Raw genomic sequence first — 17,307 nt, 5'->3', positions numbered from 1 at the left:
TTTGCTTATGACAGATAAACAAAAATATCTTCATTATCTTTGGAAAAATACTGTGTCCTGTTGAAACATCATCGCTGTGTCCAAGATTGGTTTTGTTTTTAGAAATGCTGATGGAATGGCTTTTTGTGGGAGGCTTTTCCCAGAGGAGTCCCCAGGAGCAGAACCTGCTTTGCCTTGGTCTGCTGCATTTGAATTTTGCCTTCCTGCAGCTGAGGTTGCCTCTGTCACTGCCACTTATTCACGAGATGTTCTGGTGGTCCTGTGTGGGTTAGCGCTGTGCCTTGTGCTGTGGTGCAGAGGAAGAGGTGCTCCTGAGCTTTTCCAGCACTGGTGGGGCCAGGACAGCAGCGATGCCACTTTTCAAATAGCAGGAAATTGGGCAGCAGTGCTTCCTTTCAGTTGGTGCTTGGTTTTTCTACTCCCAAGCCAAACTTTTCCAAGGTTGCCTGCAAGTTCTCTGTGCCTCTGGGTGCTGCTGATGGGGAGCTGCTTGTGCAGTGTTTGTAAATCCTCCTCCTCCTCTCCATTCCCCTCTCTACTTCTGTTGTCCCTTTCTCCACAATGATGACAAAGAGGCGACTTCCTGTCATTATTTTGTGCAGAAAGAACCTTCCAACTCCTTCTGAACCTGCGAATGGATTTCTCAACCTCCAGCTATCCGAGGTGTAAATGAGATGGGAGCGGGGGCTTTCCACAAATCCCACCTTCTCGCCAGCACCCTGCTCCCTGCCTGCTTCATTTGACATTTTTCTCCCCTAATAGGGATTGTTTTTTCCAGAAATCCCCTCAAATTTATTAATTGCCAACACTGCCAGGCTGGCATTGGGAGGTGCTGGTGCTGTGCAGCTCCAGGGGCAGGGACCCCCAAATCCTGAACAATTGTGATGTACTGTGCAGCTTGGGCAAAGTGCATTTGTTGCCTTGGAAACAAATAGCAGCAGTGAACAACTCAATGAAATTTATGGAATCAACTTCAATAAATCTTGATGATAAACGTGCAAAAACATACCCAGTTTGATGAAGACCTCCAGTATGCAGATGTGAAGGGTGGCAGTAAGTTACAGAAGTGCTTCAGCGCTGATTTTGGGCTGCTACGGTCGTGTTCCTATAAAATGGGATTTTTTTGTTGTTTCTGAGGAAGCTGTCTGCTGCTTTTCATAGATATGGCATTTAATTTTAATTTCCAGGGTATCTTTTAGTTTAATTGGCATGCTGGATGATTACAGTGGGTTGTTTTGTCTTTTGCAAAGCCTGATTCATATCAAACTCGGGATAAAAATAAAATTGAGAGCGGTGGCAATCCGAGGGAGCACAGAGGGCCACGTCGCCCGCCTCCAGGAAGGGTGCAAAATTTCACAAATTAATTAAAGCAGTTATGTAGGACATCTCCCTAATTCCTTGCATCAGCCTGTGAGTGTTAGAGATGGGGACAGGTCAGGGATTTTGTAGTTACAGCCAAGCTCTCTGGCAGGTTTCTCTCTCACGTGGAAAGGTCTCTCTATTTACCTGTGCATAGGAACAGGGTAGGTTTATTGTATCTCAGCCAGTGATATTTTCTGAAATTGATATTTTTCCTTCCTGGTTTGACCTGTGGATCGATGAGGGTTCAGGAATATCAGTGGGCTTGTCTGGAGATGATGCTGTAAACCTTTAACACAACCCTTAATGCAACAAGATGTTTTCCCATTAGTTCCCTCGCCTCTTCTCCTTACAGGGCCTTATTTTCATGATTTTCTGCCAGGTCAGGAAACACTGGGAATATTTATTTCTTCCTTCTGTGGTGTGCTGGACCCCAGTTTTGCCCTTCAGCAGCTGAAGGGGCTGCATGGGGCCACAGCCTCCCTGCAGCCACCTCATCCTGCTGGGCTGGCACCTAAATCCAGCCTGCCCCAGGGACAAGGGGTGTCAGGGAATGCCAGAATGACTTGGTTGAAAAGGACCTTAAAGCCCATCCAGTTCCACCCTGCCATGGGCAGGAACACCTTCCACCATTCCAGGGTGCTCCAAGCCCTGTCCAGCCTGGCCTTGGGCACTGCCAGGGATCCAGGGGCAGCCACAGCTGCTCTGTGAACCTGTGCCAGGGCCTGCCCACCCTCACAGGAACAGTTCCAAATTCCCAACATCCCATCCATCCCTGCCCTCTGGCAGTGGGAGCCATTCCCTGTGTCCTGTCCCTCCATCCCCATGTCCCAAGTCCCTCTGCAGCTCTCCTGGAGCCCCTTTAGGCACTGGAAGGTGTTATAGGGACATTTCACCTTTAAGAAGTTGCCTCCCTGTATCTTAAGCCAATTTCTCTGCAGAATCCTCTTTTTCTCACCCTGCCCAGTACGTGCTTTGGATTTGATGGATTTTGGAGCTCTGGTCATCTCTTAACCTTGGCCCTCCCTTTTTCTTCTCTTACACCATCTTTCCTTACTCCTGGAATGAGATTGTTCCAGAATGTAAAGACTTCATGTTAGTGCTGTCCTTGGACTATCTGTGAGTGACAAAACCCCAGCCAGGATCCTGCTCCTGCCCTGGCACCTGGATTGCTGCTGTTGTTTCGGAGGCACCACTTTAATTTGTTCCTTGGATCTGCCCAGATTCCCAGCCGAGCCCTCGTGTTGCTCAGTACCTTCCAACCCACAAAGTCTGTGCTCCCCCATGCCAGCCCTAATATTTTGGATGGATTAGGAAAATCCCTGTGGATGTTGAGGATCACACCTGTAAATCACCCCAGGTCTGGTAGCAGAGCTTGGGATGTGACTCTGCAAAGCTCATAGCAATGGATTTTAATTTATTTAATACTGGTTGTATTTTCCCTTAGATTTCCTCAGGTGTGGAGGGCTGGAAACCCAAAGGGCTTCTCCAGAACCCCCGGGCACATGGGATGGTGGCTGAGCTCTGCTCTGGTGTTTACAGACCACCAGAGCTCTTCCCATTAACATACAACTGTATAAGACAGCTTGAACTCCATTAGGAGCTAAATTTAGTGACTCACTAACTCCTTTTTGATATGTTTTTATAATTTCATTGTATTATGACACTTGGTTTTAAATTTGCATGAGTAAATGAGCCTCTTACTAAGTCAGGTAAAAAGATTTTTCACTTATCTACCATGAAATAAGACATTAAAAAAATAGTGAGTGGAGAAAGCAACGTATCCTTGACATATTTAGTTTACATTTTTTCCAACTGTGCTGACTGAACATTTCTAACCATTAATGATCCAATAAAGCTGTTTGTACCGCTTTAACAGGCTAAATAATTTCACATTAGGAATACATTTTGTAATTAATTTAGTATTTTGTGGGGGAACCCTATTTTTGGAAAACACAAATTTACATTTAATTGCACTCACAATCTGACTTGGAAGAGGCAGCGAGTGAAAACTGGCCTTTTATGGTTCACCTCCAAACAGGAAAGTCCATGGAAGCAGTTAACAGTAGTGAGCAACCTTAATTGGGATTTCCATGACTTGTTCGATGAATTCCTGCAGGGTTCCTTAAAAACACCCCCTGGGCAGGGAAGCTCCTGCAGCTGGTGAAAGATGAGACCTCACACCTTCACCCCTGGGGTTCCACCAGCTTCTGGTTCACTAGCATGGATTTATGGGTTGGTTTTTATTTCTGAGCTTTCATTCAGGGTAACCTTGGCAAGACCTGAACAGCTTTGGGATTTGCACTTCAAAACTCGTTTCCTATTGGAGAAGAGGCCACCCAAGGCCCTGCTGCCAGTGGGATCTGGGGGATGTGTGTGGGGAGCATCCCTTTGCTTTGTTCAGGTGAAGAGCAGCGAGGAGATGGCCCTGGTGATCCTTTGGTCCTGACCTGGGCTCTGCTGATGATCTCATGGGGAGGTGAAAGTTCCTCTGTTAATTATCCAGATTTTTGACTCTCTCCATCTCTCTGGACATCACCAGCTGTAATTTTTTTGTGTGTGTTATGATATTTTTTATTCTCTTTCCCCCCGTTTCATTAACAGTGACAGATGCTTTTAATTAAAAAGAAACGACAAAACAAAATCCCGAGTAAAACAAAAAGAGAATATTCTAATTTGGCGTGACATTATGAGGCAGGATGGCTCCTGGCATCCAAGGTATGGAAAAGGTCATCTTCCACAGCTCCAGCCTTTTGCAACACTGGAATTAAGTTCAAACTCAGGCTGGTTTTGAAGTCTTAAGTCTCTCCAGGGATTCCTTTCATAACATCTTCGAACTGGATAACACTACAGTAAATGAAATACACTGCACTGGATTAAAGGGTTATTTCCCCTGTGTATCGAGCTGACACAGAATCCCAACCCTCAGGTTGCCTCCAAGTTGTCTCTATCTACTGATCCCCTCCCTGCTTTACATAACAGCTCGTGGAGTTTTTGCAGGGAAAGTTTTGCCATTATTTATTCGGCTTCGGCGCTCGCAGAGCGATTTTATGCAGCCAGGAGCTGAAATAAAGCAGCTAAATGGGAAGGAATTTATTGGGCATCAAAACGTGAGGGAAGCAATGCAGGGAAGAGCAGAGCTGCCTCTCCAGCTCTGTAATTTGTGCTGAAACACAAACTGTGGCTGTGCCTGCGCTGCCACTCGCAGCGCCCGCAGTGACAGCGGGGCTGGGAAACGCTGCTGTGCTCTGAGCTGGCTGCTCCAGCAGCCACAATTTGTTAGGGGTCGTTTGCAGTGTGTTTTCTTGTACAACAAATGCTCCTTTTGACTTTGAACTCGGTGCCTGGTGCAGAATTTGCTGAGGGACGGGCACCCAAAGTGCGACGATCTGCTGATCTCCAGAGCGCAGGGGAGAACCAGCGACGTGAAACCTGGGAGCATTGGTGCCTCCAGATCTGTTGTGCCATCCCATGGGCAGTGCCCCGGGCCAGGCTGGTCCCCTTGGTGCTGGGGAAGGTGGTGTCTCCAAGCTTGGCATGGCAAAGCACAGTGGACATTTATTGAACCTGCCCTGGAACTGCACAAATGATCGTGGTCCTTTGTTTCCCCTGCCAGAACACCGATTAAAGACCGTCCAAATTCATGAAACATGAAATCTCCAACAACATTTTGACAAGGAAAAGGGAGAGAACTGTGACCGTGTTCATAGGGGTCTCAGGTTGAGGGAGGAGACGAGGATTTGACTCCATGTTTCAGAAACCTTTATTTATTATTTTATGATATATATTACATTAAAACTATACTAAAAGAATAGAAGAAAGGATTTTGTGAGAAGGCTGGCTAAGAATAGAATAGAAAGGAATAATAACAAAGGCTTGTGACTGGGACAGAGAGTCTGAGCCAGCTGACTGTGATTGGCCATTAATTACAAACAACCACATGAGAGCAATCACAGATGCACCTGTTGCATTCCACAGCAGCAGATAATCATTGTTTACATTTTGTTCCTGAGCCTTCTCAGGAGGCAAAATCTTAAAGAAAAGATTTTTCATAAAAGATGTCTGCGACAGAGAACTGTTTCTTGTCCGTCCCTGGCTCCTCCCATTTTATTTTATCCAAGGCTGGCTGGTTCAGATGGAAAGCAGGAGTTGTGTTATGGAGTGTTTATTTAAGATAAAATGGATTCTCCATATGCTTGATCCATTTGGGCGTGGCAGGAACAGGCCCCTGTGTCCCCGTGTACCTCTGGATCCTGTTCCCTGTTGAATCTCCTCTCCCACACCATAGTTTTCTCTGGATGTGCTTATGAGTGCCTCTGGAATAACCTCAGCTCCTCTCCACCAACCCCAAACGCTAAGAACTGGAGGATCCATGGGGCTGCTGCTCTCCACAAGGATGGGGAGATGCTCCTCATAATTCTGACATGCTTTGTCCCCATGCACTTTTGGGATGAGGGCTCTGTGGAAGGTGCTCAGCAGGATTTGTCCCTGCTGAAGTGACCCCACAGGCATCAGTTCCTCTGTTTCAGATGTTATTCCCATATAAGCACACACATTAAAAACCTGTGGGAAACGATAACTTTGGGGATTCTGCTGTCCACAAGTAATTAAAATCCATGACATTTTTAGGCTTCCCTCTCACTGAACAATCTGGGAGCAGAAGCAAGAGCAGGGGATTGCATCTGCTGGGTGGCTGGCGGTGCCCTCATGCTCCCACAGCCTCCAAGACAGTCACTGTCTTTCCAGGAGCTCTCAAATCTCCCTGGAAAAGCTGGGACATATTGAAAATATGCTCCTAGCTTTTAGCACTTCCTCCAGATTATTTCTTCAAGTATTTAAAAATATATTTTATAGCACTAAAATAAATGTTAATGAGTCTGCATGGCTTGGGGCTAACAATAGTATTTCTATTTCCATCCAGCAGCCTGGTAGGGCATTTGGCTATGGAAGAGCTGGATGTGGAGACCTGGCTGTTTCTTTCTGACTCGGTCCTTGATGTCATGAACAGTTTTATTCTCTTGTGCTTTACTTTCCCTGTTTTGCTAAATAGCAATGAAAAAGCTTCCTTGCTTTGTTCAGGCACCTGGGATTTATCAAAGGCCTCTGGGCAAGTGTTAAATGCTGAGCTGGGTATAAAAAGCGTTATTTAGTGTTATGTTTATACCTCTTCAATGTTAGCATGTATTTTTATATACTCCTTGCGGTGACCTTTGTGTTTTTCCAACCAAGCAGACAATCTCCTTCACTCGGGGGGTTGGTTTTTTCCACTGCCTGCCGTGGCATCTTCCAAGTGATTTTGTAAATATGCTTTTTTTGGGGTGTTTTCAGTGTTTGGGCTGGGACTCGTGGTGCTGGAGGTGCCAGTTGCGCACAGAGGATGGGAGAGTTGCCACAAGGAAAATAACAGCACGCAAGTCCATCGCTCTGATTCCTCACCTCCCTTGTTTTCCTCAGCTACAATCAGAGGATATTTTAGGGATCCCAGCTGCCATGTTTGATGGGCAGTATTTGGGGTACCCCAAGCCTTGAGGAGGCTGCAGAGGAGCAGGGTGTGGGCAGAGGTGTGGGAGTAGATGGCATGGCAGGAATTCAAGCCTGGCACAGTGTCAGAGGCAGCGAGCCCTGCTCGGAGCAGCTGCGTTCCCCGGGACTGCAGGAAGCCAAATGGTTTGTTTGTCTGTTTACATGGGTGTGTGGGGCTGTGTAGGGGAAAACCACTTAGCAGAAATTCTGCTATTAAAGCAGATGGTGGGAGATTAATCTGGTTTTTAGGGGGGTACTTGCTGCTACGATGACCACGTTATTAATTCCTTCCCGTGCTAGGAGTCCTTCCATCCTTGCAGGGGATGGGGGATTGTGTTTCCTGAAGCTCTCTCTCAGCTCCTTCCTCCCTTCCTCACAAGCTGATGTGGTATTTTGGGAAGCAGAGGAGCATTTTGTCAGGGTTGTTGTTGCAGTTTCTCTGCCCGTGCTCCCTCCATGCTGTCCTCTGCTCCAGCCCTTTCCCGAGCTCCTGTGGCAGTTCCAGCTGCCTCCTGGCCCTCCTGCAGACCCCTGTGCTGCTGCTCAAATGCTGGTTGTTAGCCTAGATTTCCTTTTTTCCCTTCCATTTTAGAAATTGCTCTTTTTTCCCCCCTGCCGTATCACTGACAGCCGCGTTCTCCTTGACAGTTGTGATATTTGTATGTGTGCATAAAAACAGTAGGAAGCATTTATGTAGGTGTCACTAATTTAATTTAATATAATCTGATCTGGATGTATAGGGGAGGACTGCTCTGTGCTGAAAATGCTTCTCTTTATTTTACAGTCTCCATCGTCATCAAATACAACTCCTGTCATTCTCCTCTTCCATTCACCTACCCAAAGACCAAATCTGGAAATAGTAACCAAAAGAGAAGCCCACGTCACACACAGAGCAGGGAAAGGTTGAAATAATTGAAGGGTAAGTGATTTTTTTTTCTTTCACTCTTATTCTGTGTGTAAAGCTACAATAGGAAGTGCAAGACTGTGTAAAGAAGCTGTTAGGCACACACACAGCTGCTCTGTGTGCAAAGTGGAAAAAAATGTCTGAAATGCTGCTTTGCTGATCAGAGCAAGGTGAGGGGCAGTTTGGGGTGCTGGTGCTGGTTCTGCTCCTGCCTGGGGGGAGCAGAGGCTCTGCTCAGGCTGGCATGGCTGTGGCTGGCCTGAAGGAGCCCCCAGCCGGGATATCGGAGTCTCCCGCTGCTCGAGAGCTCTTGTGTCATTTCCTTCTCTCTTCCCCACTTCAAGCCCCTCTCAGCTGGGGTGGGGAGCTGTGTGCTCCTGTGGGGCAGGATGTTTTGCCTTGCTGCTGCTCCCTGCAGCCCCTCAGTTCCTGGAGAGCAGGCTGGCGGTGCCTGTGCTGGGATTTTCCAAAGGGAAGCGTGGATGGGGGCTGCAGGAGGCACAGACTGGCTGGCAGAGCCAGGAGGCCTCTCCTGGAAATGTTTGCCTCCAGGCTTTTCCTTTTGCTGCGAGGGTGGGGATGAGATAGGAGGAGATAGAAAATCAGCTTTGGTGCAATCCAGAACCCTGGCTGAAGCATTAGTGAGCTCGTTTTCCCACCCCATTCCCAGCTCTGTGCTTGCATATATTGGATTTCCACACATGTTCTCATGTAGATGGACAAGATCCACCTTCACTTACATTTGAGAACTTCTCTTTAAACATCTGGGTTTTCTGGTTTATTGCTGCTCTAAGTTTTGTTGGTTTTATTTTATGTTTTTTTTTACCCCTGCAATGTTTGTTCATGCAAAATTCATATCTGGGAAGGGCATCTTAAATCCCTGCTTCTGAGTCAAAAAGGGAAAGCATGGAAGTGAAAAGAGAGATTGTATCGTTTAAGAAATATGATTCATGAATTAATCCTCGTCTGCTCCACCATCTGTGGCGTGTGTTTCAACACAGAAATCCTGGGTTGTATCTCTTTAAAAAGCTTTCTTCTTGCTGATTGCCTGAGTTTGCTGCAGCTCTGATGGGGAATTTGCTTCTTTTTGGGGAGAGAGAGTGGTGGGATTTACTCACAGCCTGGGTGGGTGCCCCCACCTGTGTCCAGGCTGGAGGTCAGCTGGACCTGCCAGAGCTCTGGTTTGGGAGGTGCCAGCTCTCTGTGGAATGCCATGAGCCTGGTGTGCAGGCAAAGCTCATGCATGGCTATTTTTGCTGAGGAATTGTGGCTGGATCTCTGGAACAAGAGAGATGGGCAGCGATGGCAGGAGGTGCAGGAACCCGTTAAAATCCTTCTGAAAACAAGTGTCTCTTTCTGAAATGGAATGGAGCTGCAGAAAATGAAGCACTGAGGTGGTGAGGTGCTTCCCATCCTCTGTTCTTGGTGATGTTTTTGTGATTTCTTTGTAGATAAAGAGAGAGGGGAGGTTTCTCATTTTAGTTCCCAAAAAAAAGCTGCCCTGCTTTTTGCTTCCATGAGAAATGGGGGATGAGGGACACTGGGAGTTTTGGGGGTGACCTTTCTCTGATTTGACTCTGAATTTTTTCCCAGATTTTTGCAGGGAACAACTTTCCTTTTTACACATATTCCTCAGGTTCCTCTTCCTGAAGCAGGTCAGACCCAGGATGGCTGAGCCCTTTTCATCCTTCCTGGGCAGAGTCCCTGAGCAGGATCATTTCAATCCTGCATCCACCGTCAGGGCCTTTCCTGGATTGCTCCTTTTCCTGGCTGTGGGATTTGCCCCATCCCTTTTCTCTCATGTACAGATAAAAGCTGCAGTGTTTTTCCCTGCTGTTCTGGAGGGGGATCTGAGCTGCTGGAGGTGATGGATGTTGGGTGGCCTCAGCCCTTGGTTTGGTGATGCTCCCACATGGCCACAGCCCCTCCTGTGCCACTGGTGTGAGCACAGCCCTGCTGGTGCTGGTGGATGGAGGTGATGCAGAGCTGAGTCCCTCAGTGAAATACTGGGGGTTTATTGCCTTCCATCCATCCTGTTTTCACGCCTCTCTGCCTCCCTGACTCACTGCCATCCTTGCCTTGCAGTTCCTGTTTGCTCTGGGAACTCCCACTGGACAAGGCTGGAGCAAAGCCCTGATGCTTCCCACTGCCTTGGGAGCTTCTTTTCTCTTTCCTAAAGCCAGGAAGGGAAAGGAAAATGCCTTTTTTCAGGAGCAGCAATAAAGTGTTAAAAGGAAGGAGGGTGTGGGGAACGCTCTGTCCATGTGCTGAGCCCATCAAGGCTCTTCCATGGTCCCTAAAAAATGTTTTCCCATTCCCTCCATTATCACCAATCCCTTCCTGCCCACTCACCAGGGCACCCTTGGATGTGCAGGTGCTTTGTGACACAAAAAGTCAACTACACAAGCACCCAGAATCCCAACACTATCACAAATATGTGTCTGGGGAAAAGGGTGTCAGCAGTGCTTCAGCAAATGTTCAACCCAGACTGGAATTAGGAATTAGGCTGAAATACAGGGGCTGAAGGGCTGGGGCTGGGCCAGGGCAGGGTTAGGTTGGAGATCAGGGAAAGGTTCTGCCCCCAGAGGGTGCTGGCACTGCCCAGGCTCCCCAGGGAATGGTGCCAAGGTTGCCAGAGCTGCAGGAGGGTTGGGATAGCACTGCAAGGAACAGGATGGGATTGTGTCCTTGCAGGACTTGGATTCAATGATCTTGTTAGTCCCTTCCAGCCCAGGATCTCCCATGTTTCTATGGCACACCTCTGCATGGAAAATGCTGTGAACACAGGCCAGATGGGTTCCTGGCCCTGTCCATCTCACCCACACAGACACACACAAAATTCACAGATTTTGCCAGTAACTTGCTCATTCCTTGTGTGCCTTTACAGTATTTCACCATTTTGTGTATTTCTTAATTGGCTCAATCATTTTTATTTGGTGAGAGTTTCTCAGCTTGTTTCTAAGTTTGTTTCTAAGCTCCTTTACCTGCCCCATGCTAGTCTGGAAGCAGAGATGGTTTCCTGGGGGCTCTCCTGCAAACCTCAGGTGTGTGCTGGTCCCTCCTGTGCCAGCTGATGCTGGTAATCACTTTTCCAAAGTCTCCATAAAATAAGGGTTATGGGCTTTGTGCCTGGAGAATATCCTGTGTTTACCAGTGTTGGCATTTTTGGAATACTTTGAGCTCCCCACAGAAGCTTTGCTGCTAAGAAAAACCCCACCAAACCAACAAGAAGTAAAACAAATTCTATCAGAAATGGGAAACAGAAGCAGTTCAGGCAGATTCCATTAGCCCCAGGTTTTACTTTTTGCTTTAAGCTTTTATTTAAAGTTTTTTAAAAAATAAAAGTATTTATGCTCACCTTTATTTTCACCTCAGTGTGGGGCTGTAAATGAGGGGTCTGGTGGATCCCCCCCAGCTTCTCTGATCACAAAGTGTCCCCTGGCAGGGTGACAGTGCTGGTGGCAGAGGACATGTGACTTTCCTCCAAGGTTTCTTGTGGCCAAAGAAAGGAGGAGCATTGATTCCCCATCAATTCTTTAGGACCCCAGTGAAACAGCTGCTTGTTTCTCCTAAACAATTCTGCCAAGACGGAAATTGGCTGCTGCCTGCACGGACTTTCTGGATGGGGAAAATGAAGCAGTAATAGCTGGAAAAATAATATGGGCTATGAGATAATAGATGCCTGAGGGATAAAATTAAGCAGTATTTTACAACGAAGGAAGAGGGTTTGGCAATAAATAGTTTGCCTTTGACTTCCTTTTGTTTGCCAGAGGACTGATGTTTGGAAGAGGTTGTCCTGGGCTCTGTTTTCCAAGCAGATGTAGGAAAATAGTGAAGGTATGGAGGATTTTCAGTCCCTCCCAGGAGGCTGGTGCCAGGCTGGGGTGCAGCTCACCCTGCCAGCACTGCCTGTGTGGTGGCTGTGACAGGGGTGTGACACTGGAGCTGCTGTGGAGAATCCCCACCCTTGCAAGATCTACCAAACAAAATGGGAGCAGGATTGGGTTTAAACGCCATGGGGAGCCCAGAAAGCCCAGGGAGGGGTGGTGGCATGTTCAGCATCCCAGCAGGATCCCATTTGAGGTGATTCCCACTCTCCCTGGGCGCTGTGCTGTGCAGAGCACCCTTCCCAGCAATGCCCTGACACTGGGGTTTGGGTTTATTCTGCCATCTCTCCATGATGTGCTTTTCTGTCACAGCTCCATCAGCTCCTGGCTGAGGAGGTCATTTGGAAATGCTCTTTTCTCCATTTCAGGGGTCTCCTCAGGGTACCACTGTGCCCAGGGAATGTGCCAAGGTGGGCTGGGACAATGCCATGGTTGCCTCCTGGTGCCAGTGGGAACATCCTGGGGACATTTTGGATTCTCCCTGCTCCAGGGGCACCATCCAGGGGTTTGTTCCTCCTCCCTTTGCATGAAATGAGAGCACAGTTCAAACAGAGCTGCAACCCCCAATCCCACCTGCCCAGGGATGGATTCAGGTGCAGCAGGTCCGAGATATGAGGTCTTTAGCCCAGCCCAGCTGCTGAGAGCTTCTGATTTCACAGCTCTCAGGGAAAGCCTCCCTGCCAGTGGGGGGATTTCCTCAGAGTGGAGGGGTGTCAGGAGAGCTCAGAGTCCTGGCTGTGCCCAGGAGCCGAGGGGCGCTTGGGAATGCTCAGCACCCCTGCAAACGAGGCCAGACTCTCTCGTGCATCCAGAATGGACTCATTAAGTCTCTGTGCATTGAGGCTCTGGTTTTATTCATGGAGTGTAATGTGATTCATTTGCCCTTTTGCTCTCGTGTTGAGAAGGCCATCATCTCGTATGCATCGCTGGCTGCAGGCACAGCTCTGCTCAGTTATTATTTTTAGGGTTTTTGGCTGGGAGGGAACAGATATTTTCATCATGTGCAGAGCTGAGTGGCCACAGATCTGCTGCTCTCCCAGCCCTGGTGGGGAGCATTTCACTGAGCTCAGCTCTGCTTCTCCAAAGCTCCTGCTGAGGATCCTTCCTCCTGCCCCAGCCCCTGGTGCCAGGGCAGCATCCTTGGGTGTCCTGGTCACACCCTGTCCCCACCAGCTCCTTCCAGAGAGAGGTTAAGCTGTTTACTGGGTTGTTTACTGGGTTAAGCTTTTTACTGGGATGTTTTTCCTGGTTTAAGCTGTTTGCTGGGGAACCCAAACCTCAGAATTATGGATGTGGCACAGGATCCTGTGGTAGGTAGATGTAGGACGGGACCTTGCTCTGCCTGATGAACTGATAGAAAATGGTGAAGGACACTTCAGTGGGTGCTCACTGCTGCAGGTGTCTTAGTGCAGCCAGAGAGGGAAATTATTCCTGCTTGGGATTAAAAGAAGAAAGACACCAAGCAGGGCTAGAGCAAAGGATATAAAAGGATGGACAAAATGCAATTTTTTTAAATGTTAGCATGGGAAGCATTAATTAAGCCACTAATTCCTAAGGAATATTAATGAGTAAATCAGTTGGAGTCACTGCCTCCCATAGTGGGACAGGCCCAGAGTGTTTCAACTCTGCGTGTTGGATCTGCACCTGCAGAACAAGTCAGAAATTCCCTCCCAGCCCTGCCTGCGGTGGCCAGTCCTCTTTAATCACAGAGCCCTGAACTCTGTCCTGCTGGCACATTCCAAGTGGTCACTCTGCATGGCCCAGTGACCATCTCCAAGTCCTCAGGTGACCCTCAGGGTTTCTGATGCTGCAGGGTCACAGCACGTGTGACAATCAGTGAGATTTTGGAAGCAAAGGGCGGTAGGAGGGGAGTTAACCCCATGTGTTTTATTTCTTTTTTACCTTGTCCTCTTCTTCTTTGTTTTTTTATCTCCCCCCATACACTTCAGAGCCCAAATCCATGCTGGGAAGGACCCACACAAAGCAACATCTGAGGCACAGGCGAGGGGCAAGGCGTGAGCGTAGTGCTTAAATTGATGATTTTCTTACACTTTGTCGATGGGGAGGCATAAAAGAGGGTCAGGTGTGCATAAAGATAAGGGGATAGCATTTTCAGAAGAGCCAGGAGCAGTTTGGGAAGGGGAGGTTTTTAGCCTCCAACGATTTGGGAAGACAAAAGAGGTGGAAGCAGGGAGGCAACAACGCCGACCTTCTCCGCTCTTTGTTTGCAAGAAATGCACAAATCGCTGCCGATATTGCTGAGTGCTTTCCTGCTGCTCTGTGGCTTGATTTGGAGCTGCAGCCCTTCCAAGCTTGGTTCCTGACTTCCAAAAAAAAAAACCCAAAAAACCAGAAACCCAAACAAAACAACCAAACAAATCCGGTCTGATGGAATCGTAATCGTTTCCTCCATGGTGCCCGCTGGGAGGACCAGGACACCAACACCCTCACCTTGCATCAAGCTTAGATCCTGGCTGGATTTGGTACAGATTAATGCATTTTGGAGAGTTCTAGAAAGGTCAGAAACAGAGAAGAAGCTCTAATAGCAGTGCAGCAACCAGCTGGCTGCATTGGGTTTCATTTCAGCGCCACAGTAACACCAGGAGCCCTGGTGTCAATACTGTGCCCACTGCATGCCAGGGCCCCCCTCCTTTTGTCAGGAGACAAGCCCATAGGAAGGTATTTTCTTGCTGAAGAATTTCTCTGAGGCAGTAATGGGCTTTTTGGAGGGTTTGGTGCTCGTACCCAGAGATGTAAGGTGGGTGATTTACAAGGCACTGTGCAAATGCCAAATTGTTAGGCAGAACTGCTGCTGATTTAGAAGGCAGTTAAAGCTCTGAATGTGCCAAGTGCCAGTAGAGTGTTTCTACAGATGGAATAACTGGAAATATTGGAGAGATTCCAAAGGTTTAATCAAATTCAACCAGGTTTTTTTCCCCTTTTTCTTTTTTTTTTTCTTTTTTTTTTTTTTTTTTTTAACTGCAGAATTCTCTGAGGAATGCGGGTTGCAATAGTAGATTATTCCACTGCCTTTAGTACCGTGGGGGAGATTTTTTACAGATGAATATAAAGCAAACACACAAGACTTTGAAGCAAACACATCAGTGAGTCTATAAACGAGGGCTGGAGCAGCAATGCCCTGAAATGCTGGACCAGAGCAGGGAACATCTCAGATTTCCTGGCAGGAGCTTTCTTGGAAGCAGAATGATGGGTTTGCAGTCCCTCAGCACAAAGGGAAGTGGCAGCCACAGTGTCCCTGGTCCAGTTCTGCTGGAGCCAGGCAGGTTTTGGTGGCATTCTGGGCATCCTCTCCGTGCTCACAGTGCAGTGCTGGGACATGCATATGTTTCTGCACAGATGCCCACCTTCCTCTAGTCTTGTTGACAGCCTTTCCAAGGCTTCTTATTTAGCCAGACCATATGTGCTTGGGCATGGAGATAGTGGGATGTGGAAAGAGCAGCACATTATCCTTGGGCTGCAAACACCATCAGGAGCAGTTCCCAGCAAACTCTGCTGGTGCAGAGATCCAGAGCTGCTGATCCTGCATTGCAGGGCACACAGAGCCATCAGGGGCAATTCCTCCCCTCATTTGTCAAAACCAAGGTCCAGAAAGCCATTTCCCTTTGTTCCAGCCCCAAACCAGCTCTCACTGTCCACTCCTTGAATATTCCTCCACAGCATGGATGGAGATGATGGGGGAGAGGGGAAATGGTGTCTCCAGGTGAAGCTTGGCTGCTGAGGACCAAGCTGGGGAAGGGGTTGGAGATTTTTCCATGTGTTTTCCCTTGTTGGTACAGAAAATGAGGAGCCCATCCCATTTCTGGCAGCAGGGTTTTGTTTGGGGTGAGGTGGCTGTGAGGAGTGGCTGTCCCAGGAGCAATGCTGGCACAGCAATGGAACTTTTGCTGGGTGGGGGCTTTTTTCAGCAGAATTTTGGGGTTTTGCAGACAGCCTGATTGCATCCATTAACTGTCATTTATTTATTCTTGTAAGTGGAGAAGTTTCCTGCTTTTCCTGGAGTGTTTGGTATTGATCCTCCCTGGAGTTGGGGACTGTCCCTTGGAGGCACTGCCATACCCCGTGTGGCTCTGTGTTTCCCATGGAATAAATGGCTCCAAAGCCATTAGCCTCAGTGCCACAGTCTGCTGCTCCTGCTTTCCTGCCCCCACCTCCAGCCTGCCATTGATCCAGTCTGCTCCCTGTTTGCTGCAGCCTGGGCTGCCTCTGCTGCTGCTGCGCACAAATTGCCTCAAAATTGAATTGGTTAAAACCATTTCATAAACATCCCCTCCCCTTCCTGATCCTGGCCCCTGTGCCAGCCAGAGCTGGAGCTTTCACGTGATTTTACCTGGCCAAAGGGTGGGGCAAGATTCCTGAATTTACGGGTGTGTTTGTGTAGGGTTTTTTTAAAAATCAGTGTAAAAATTCAGTCTGGTGTGGTTCTAGGAATCAGGTCCCTGAGGAAGCTGTTGTCTGCCTATGGATCTGTGTCCTCAGTGGTGTGTCCTGCTCAAAGGATGTCCTGGTGTGCCTCAGCTCCTCTTGGCTTTGCAGGGATTGGGATTCTCTCATGCCATGTGCCACCAGCCCCTCTGAGATGAGAGCTCTGCCATGTTCTGCCATGATGGGCAGTGCTGTGGCAGCTTTGAGGCACCAGGATCATTGTTTTCCTGCTGATCTGGCCAGAGGCAGTGGGGAGATGTGGAATTGTGATATTTTGGAGTTGTTTAACTGCTGTAACACCCCAGGGTACAGCAGGTCCACAGCAGGATAGTGACAATGCCCAGGATTTTGGAGCACATCCCTCCAAAGCACTGGGGGCTGCAGGGAGGAGGTGAGGCCCTGCTCATCTCCCTGGAGCTGAGGAGATGTGCTCTACACCACTGAGGTGTAGATGCTGGGGCTGAGGAGATGTGCTCACCACTGAGGTGTAGATGCTGGGGCTGAGGAGATGTGCTCACCACTGAGGTGTAGATGCTGGAGCTGAGGAGATGTGCTCACCACTGAGGTGTAGATGCTGGGGCTGAGGAGATGTGCTCACCACTGAGGTGTAGATGCTGGAGCTGAGGAGATGGGCTCACCACTGAGGTGTAGATGCTGGAGCTGAGGAGATGGGCTCACCACTGAGGTGTAGATGCTGGAGCTGAGGAGATGTGCTCTATACCACTGAGGTGTAGATGCTGGAGCTGAGGAGATGTGCTCTATACCACTGAGGTGTAGATGCTGGGGCTGAGGAGATGTGCTCTATACCACTGAGGTGTAGATGCTGGGGCTGAGGAGATGTGCTCTATACCACTGAGGTGCAGATGCTGGAGCTGAGGAGATGGGCTCACCACTGAGGTGTAGATGCTGGAGCTGAGATGTGCTCACCACTGAGGCGTAGATGCTGGAGCTGAGGAGATGTGGTCACTCACCACTAAGGTGTAGATGCTGGAGCTGAGGAGATGTGGTCACTCACCACTGAGGTGCAGATGCTGGGGCTGAGATGTGCTCTGCACCACTGAGGTGTAGGTGCTGGGGCTGAGGAAATGTGCTCACCACTGAGGTGTAGATGCTGGGGCTGAGGAAATGTGCTCACCACTGAGGTGTAGGTGCTGGAGCTGAGGAGATGGGCTCACCATTGAGGTGTAGGTG

At 48.6% G+C, this 17,307-nt stretch overlaps 1 protein-coding gene across 1 annotated transcript in view; it reads left to right on the top strand.

The window, feature by feature from the left end:
• NEXMIF (neurite extension and migration factor) overlaps window positions 1–17,307 on the top strand; it is a 178,504-nt gene that overhangs the window by 112,217 nt on the left and 48,980 nt on the right. Inside the window, exon 2 of the mRNA XM_063170323.1 lies at window positions 7,667–7,801. The gene's annotated coding sequence lies outside the window, so the exon portion shown is untranslated. The remainder of the gene's footprint in view (window positions 1–7,666; window positions 7,802–17,307) is intronic.

The sequence above is a fragment of the Melospiza melodia genome, chromosome 16, assembly GCF_035770615.1.
Source record: "Melospiza melodia melodia isolate bMelMel2 chromosome 16, bMelMel2.pri, whole genome shotgun sequence".
Taxonomy (NCBI): Eukaryota; Metazoa; Chordata; class Aves; order Passeriformes; family Passerellidae; genus Melospiza; species Melospiza melodia.
Note: the sequence above shows the minus strand (reverse complement) of the source record. Positions and strands in the feature narration are given on the sequence as shown.